Raw genomic sequence first — 6000 nt, 5'->3', positions numbered from 1 at the left:
CCTTTCCGCTCGCCACCTGATTACTAAAGGTAATAGTTGGTGGCGTGGATAGTAGAGGAACTATCCCGCTGGCCTAGCTCCTCCCCCTTGTGTCATAACTCCTCCCCCTTACAGAAAAAGTCCCTTAGCCCACTTGATTCTAGCATCTAATAGTTGGTGGTGTGGATCGTAGAGGAACTATCCCGCTGGCCTAGCTCCTTCCCCTTGTGTTGTGGCTCCTCCCCTGACGTAAAAGGTCCCTTAGGCCACTTGAATCCAGCATCTACCCTCCAGTCCCTGCTTGGTTGATTCTCTTTCGGAGTGGGAGAAGGGACCTTCTGACGTATCTAGGGGAGGAGACACGTCACCAGGGGGAGGAGCTACGGGCGAACAGGGTACCCGAAAAGTACCCTCGCGGGCTCGCTTCACTCGCCACGTTTCGGGCTTGGTGGCTCGCTCCGCTCCGCTCGCCACCTGATTACTAAAGGTAATAGTTGGTGGCGTGGATAGTAGAGGAACTATCCCGCTGGCCTAGCTCCTCCCCCTTGTGTCATAATTCCTCCCCCTTACAGAAAAGGTCCCTTAGCCCACTTGATTCTAGCATCTACCGTACCTCCACAGCGGCGCTGACATCATACCGGAAGTGACTTCCGCCAGCTCCCGCTGCTGGAGGACTTTAGGCACAGGAAAAGGGCAACATTGATACATAGGCGCAAATAAGTAAAAACAACATCTAACACATAAACAAGATAAATATATGTGATCAGTGGTCCAACATTTATAAAACACTGATGTAAAACGTGCTATTAAAACGTACTGTAAAATGTACAAGCTCACCATAGAAGTGTGATAAATAGTGTTAGGGCTCCCTCTCATGGAGCTTGAAAATCAGTGCAACTAATTAAAATTCACAGTGTGCATACAACAAAGTCCACGCAATGTAGATTATACATAAATAAATAGTGCTTAGAGAATCTTTGGTATGTGCTGGAGTTTCCCTGGTATTCCCATATAAAATTACAACATATATATATAAGAAGAAAAAAAAGATATATATGCAAAAAAAGTTGAAGTGCAATACAGTGTAAACAATGTAGTAATACCTAAAATATATGAAACATACAATATGCAGTGTTCACAATTCGATTCCATGGATATACACATATGGGATACTTTATCTCATTGACCACTACATCACATTACTGAGATGTTACATGAAATCTTATTATTATAAGATGTAAAATTTAAAATGTATGATTTCATCATATAAAGTATTAAGCTATATAGCTATTAGTATGTCATAATGTACATATTGCATTATATTTTACTGGCCCATTGCTATTTCTTTAAATTTAAATAGACAACGTCATATTAAAGTTTTACAGAATACAACTCAATTTTAAAGCTTTATTCAGTCCTCTAGGACTGATAGTGTCCAGTGCGTAGATCCATTTACATTCCAATTGGAGAAGCTTCTTAGATCTATCTCCTCCTCTATTCAATTGAGGGATCTGGTCAATAATGCAAAAATGTAGCATCACTATGCTATGTTTCGCTTCATAGATATGCCTACCAGGCCTGGTGCTACCCGCTCAGCAAAGGAAAGCAGTGCAGGTAGGCGCCTGGCAGGAGAGGCGCTCTAGCTGCCCTGCATCCCCGCTGCTGCGCCTGGCCTCCCTACTGCTGCCAGCTGCTGTGCCTGTCACAGTGACAGGCAGCAGCGTCGGCAGCTTGAAGTTCCTCTTACCCCCTGGCCCTGACAGCGTCATCTTCAGGTTCTGTGTCACAGTCCACTCCACTGTCAAGCATGAAAAGGGGGTGGGGCTACATGAAGCCGAGGGGCGGAGCTACACGGGACCAGGTCTGGCTGCAGAGGAGGACAGAAAGTGAAACTGCTACAGAGCCTGCCAGCCAGATGGTAAGTTTTGCATACCCTGCCGCAGCTCTTGGTTTACAAAGGCCCCCGGAATTTAAAAAAATCTCCTAAATTCCCCAGTGAGTCAAGTAGTGGTCCCCTGCTTCAGCTTTAGCCTATCTGTGTTAATAAGAGGTGTATGCAGCAGTGTGTACCAGCCTGTGCTTCTCCCACTGGCAGGGTGTGCTGCTAATCTGTAACGGGATGCGGTCAAGATCCCGCCGGACAGGATCCTGATGGTTGGAATACTGACACAGGGATCCCGACCGGCACAATCCCAACATATTCTCCCTCTGTGGGTGTCCACAACCCCCATAGTGGGAGAATAAATTAGTGTGCCGAGCGTAGCGAGGCACCGTGCCCGCAGCATGGCGAGCGCAGTGTGGCTCGCCCCCCTGTCGGGATTGTACTGGTCAGGATCCCGGTGTCGGTATTCCGACCGCCGGAATCCCATCCAGTGGGATTCTCGTACTGATCCCTCTGTAACACCGTACTGACTGTCAGCATGATAACCTGGGCGCCGGGATGGTTAGGCGCCATACGCCGAATACCGGCACCCTGCAGGCACAGTCTCGGTGAGTGAGATACAAGTGGGGGAAGGGGATGGACCCAGGGTGGTACCCGCCTCACTCGTCCCTGTGTTACTGCGGCGTGCATATTGTGTGACAGGTGCTCATTGCAATACTGCTTGCTGTATGCCTCCTACAGCTGCCTACTCTATTGACTATTTCCCAGGGGCGTTTCTACAGAGGAGGGGCCCATGTGCACCTCCGGGCAGGCCCCCTCCTCTGTACAGCGCTGTAGACTCGGCATTGTGCCGGAGTCTACTGCGCATGCGCAGATCTCCGGAAACATGGTGACCGCCATGATCCAGAGACCAAATTTGGCCTCGATTTCCACCACAATCGCTGCGCCCGTGACTGGACTCCGGTAAGGTAAGTATTTAAGTAGGTGCAGTGTGTGTGGTGTGGGCCTTCCTAGACTCATGGGCCCTGGTGCATCGCACACATTGCACCCATTATAGAACGTCAATGCTATTTCCATATGCTGCCTCTCTGGTTGCAGCTACCGGGCCAGCAGCAGCCGGCTACTGATACTGACAAACAATACACACCGCCGCTTTCCCTGTGTACAGTACATGTAGACTGTGGCGTGCTGGAGCCCGCACAGTGCTGGCGTCTGCCGATACTGCACATGTACCGCGTCCATGGAACAAAAAACATTTACATACAAAATATAATGTGTCGCCTCCTACAGTAAGTGAGGGAAATGTATGGTGGACACTCTCTAATATTAATGTTATGTAACTTAGTGGTCACCAGAATCTGCAGGAGTCATGGTGGGACATAATGGGTGGGAGGTCAGTGTGTCTCCTGCTGCTGCTAGTGTGGAGGTCTGTGGCTGGGAAACAAGCTGCAGTGAGGTCCCGTGGAGGCGAGGCAGCTACAGTAGTATGGAACGTCTGCAGTGTGTACAGTGTCTGCTGCTTGTACTGGGCAAAAAGGGCTGTGTATGTATAAATATATATATATATATATATATATATATATATATATATAGGGTTGTTTAACCTGTCTAGCCTGTGCTAAGGGCACACTTATCAGATGCAGAAACATTTTGTGATGGGTGTTTTATTGGAGCGTAGCATGTGTGGTTTTGGACTCAGGCGACTGAACTGTGCACATTGGAGTCATACTCTGACAGATATTCTGACCTAGCATTGGGTTGATGCAAGTCCTGCTGTTGGTTCCGATGATTGCAACTGAAGACACGTAAAGTGGACATTCCAGGCCTGACGCATTCAGACGCACATTGTACACCCAGTGAAAGGGATTTTAATGGTATTGGCATAAAGTCACAGATGCAAACAGCAAAATATGCTAAAAAGACCCCTGAGTGCCAAAAGATATGCCCATGGGTGAAGCTAGACACGCCCTTTCGGCGGAGCATGGCACACCCCCTCGACGGCGCATACTACTACTGACTAGAATCTCCCTGAAATGAGTTTCCAAAAGTAGGCAAGTATGGTGTATCTGTGTGTGTGTATGTATGTGTGTGTATCTACAGTGTATGTATGTATGTATGTATTTACGTATGTATGTGATTGTGTATCTACAGTGTGTGTATGTGTGTGTGCATCTATGTGTATGTATGTGTGTCTGTGTGTAGCTATGTGTGCGTGTATCTACAGTATGTGTGTGTTTGTGTGTGTGTGTGGGGGGCATAATGTGTATAAGTGGCACTTCTGTGGGCATTATACAGTATGTAACCGGTACTACTACAGGGAGCATTATGTGTATAAGTGGCGCTACTACAGCAGATATTGGGGGTAATTCTGAGTTGATCGCAGCAGCAAGTTTGTTAGCAATTGGTCAAAACCATGTGCACTGCAGGGGGGGCAGATATAACGTGCTGAGAGAGTTAGATTTGGGTGGGTTATTTTGTTTCTGTGCAGGGTAAATACTGGCTGCTTTATTTTTACACTGCAATTTAGATTTCAGTTTGAATACACCCCTCCCAAATCTAACTCTCTCTGCACATGTTATATCTGCCCCCCTTGCAGTGCACATGGGGGGTCATTCCGAGTTGTTCGCTCGTTATTTTTTTCTCGCAACGGAGCGATTAGTCGCTAATGCGCATGCGCAATGTCCGCAGTGCGACTGCACCAAGTAAGTTTGCTATGCAGTTAGGTATTTTACTCACGGCATTACGAGGTTTTTTCTTTGTTCTGGTGATCGTAATGTGATTGACAGGAAGTGGGTGTTTCTGGGCGGAAACAGGCCGTTTTATGGGTGTGTGCGAAAAAACGCTACCGTTTCTGGGAAAAACGCGGGAGTGGCTGGGGAAACGGAGGAGTGTCTGGGCGAACGCTGGGTGTGTTTGTGACGTCAAACCAGGAACGACAAGCACTGAACTGATCGCAGATGCCGAGTAAGTCTGGAGCTACTCAGACACTGCTAAGAAGTGTCTATTTGCAATTTTGCTAATCTTTCGTTCGCAATTTTGATAAGCTAAGATTCACTCCCAGTAGGCGGCGGCTTAGCGTGTGCAAAGCTGCTAAAATAAGAATTTACTTACCGATAATTCTATTTCTCATAGTCCATAGTGGATGCTGGGGACTCCGTAAGGACCATGGGGAATAGCGGCTCCGCAGGAGACTGGGCACATCTAAAGAAAGCTTTAGGACTATCTGGTGTGCACTGGCTCCTCCCCCTATGACCCTCCTCCAAGCCTCAGTTAGGATACTGTGCCCGGACGAGCGTACACAATAAGGAAGGATTTTGTATCCCGGGTAAGACTCATACCAGCCACACCAATCACACCGTATAACCTGTGATCTGAACCCAGTTAACAGCATGATAACAGAGGAGCCTCTGAAAGATGGCTCACAACAATAATAACCCGATTTTTGTAACAATAACTATGTACAAGTATTGCAGACAATCCGCACTTGGGATGGGCGCCCAGCATCCACTACGGACTATGAGAAATAGAATTATCGGTAAGTAAATTCTTATTTTCTCTAACGTCCTAAGTGGATGCTGGGGACTCCGTAAGGACCATGGGGATTATACCAAAGCTCCCAAACGGGCGGGAGAGTGCGGATGACTCTGCAGCACCAAATGAGAGAACTCCAGGTCCTCCTCAGCCAGGATATCAATTTTGTAGAATTTTACAAACGTATTTGCTCCTGACCAAGTAGCTGCTCGGCAAAGTTGTAAAGCCGAGACCCCTCGGGCAGCCGCCCAAGATGAGCCCACCTTCCTTGTGGAGTGGGCATTTACAGATTTTTGGCTGTGGCAGGCCTGCCACAGAATGTGCAAGCTGAATTGTACTACAAATCCAACGAGCAATAGTCTGTTTAGAAGCAGGAGCACCCAGCTTGTTGGGTGCACACAGGATAAACAGCGAGTCAGATTTCCTGACTCCAGCCGTCCTGGAAACATATATTTTCAGGGCACTGACAACGTCTAGCAACTTGGAGGCCTCCAAGTCCCTAGTAGCCGCAGGCACCACCAATAGGTTGGTTCAGGTGAGACGCTGAAACCACCTTGGGGAGAAACTGAGGACGAGTCCTCAATTCCGCCCTGTCCGAATGGAAAATC

The sequence above is a fragment of the Pseudophryne corroboree genome, chromosome 1 (assembly GCF_028390025.1).
Source record: "Pseudophryne corroboree isolate aPseCor3 chromosome 1, aPseCor3.hap2, whole genome shotgun sequence".
Lineage (NCBI taxonomy): Eukaryota > Metazoa > Chordata > Amphibia > Anura > Myobatrachidae > Pseudophryne > Pseudophryne corroboree.
The sequence above is the reverse complement of the archived record's forward strand: the minus strand, read 5'-3'. Positions refer to the sequence as shown.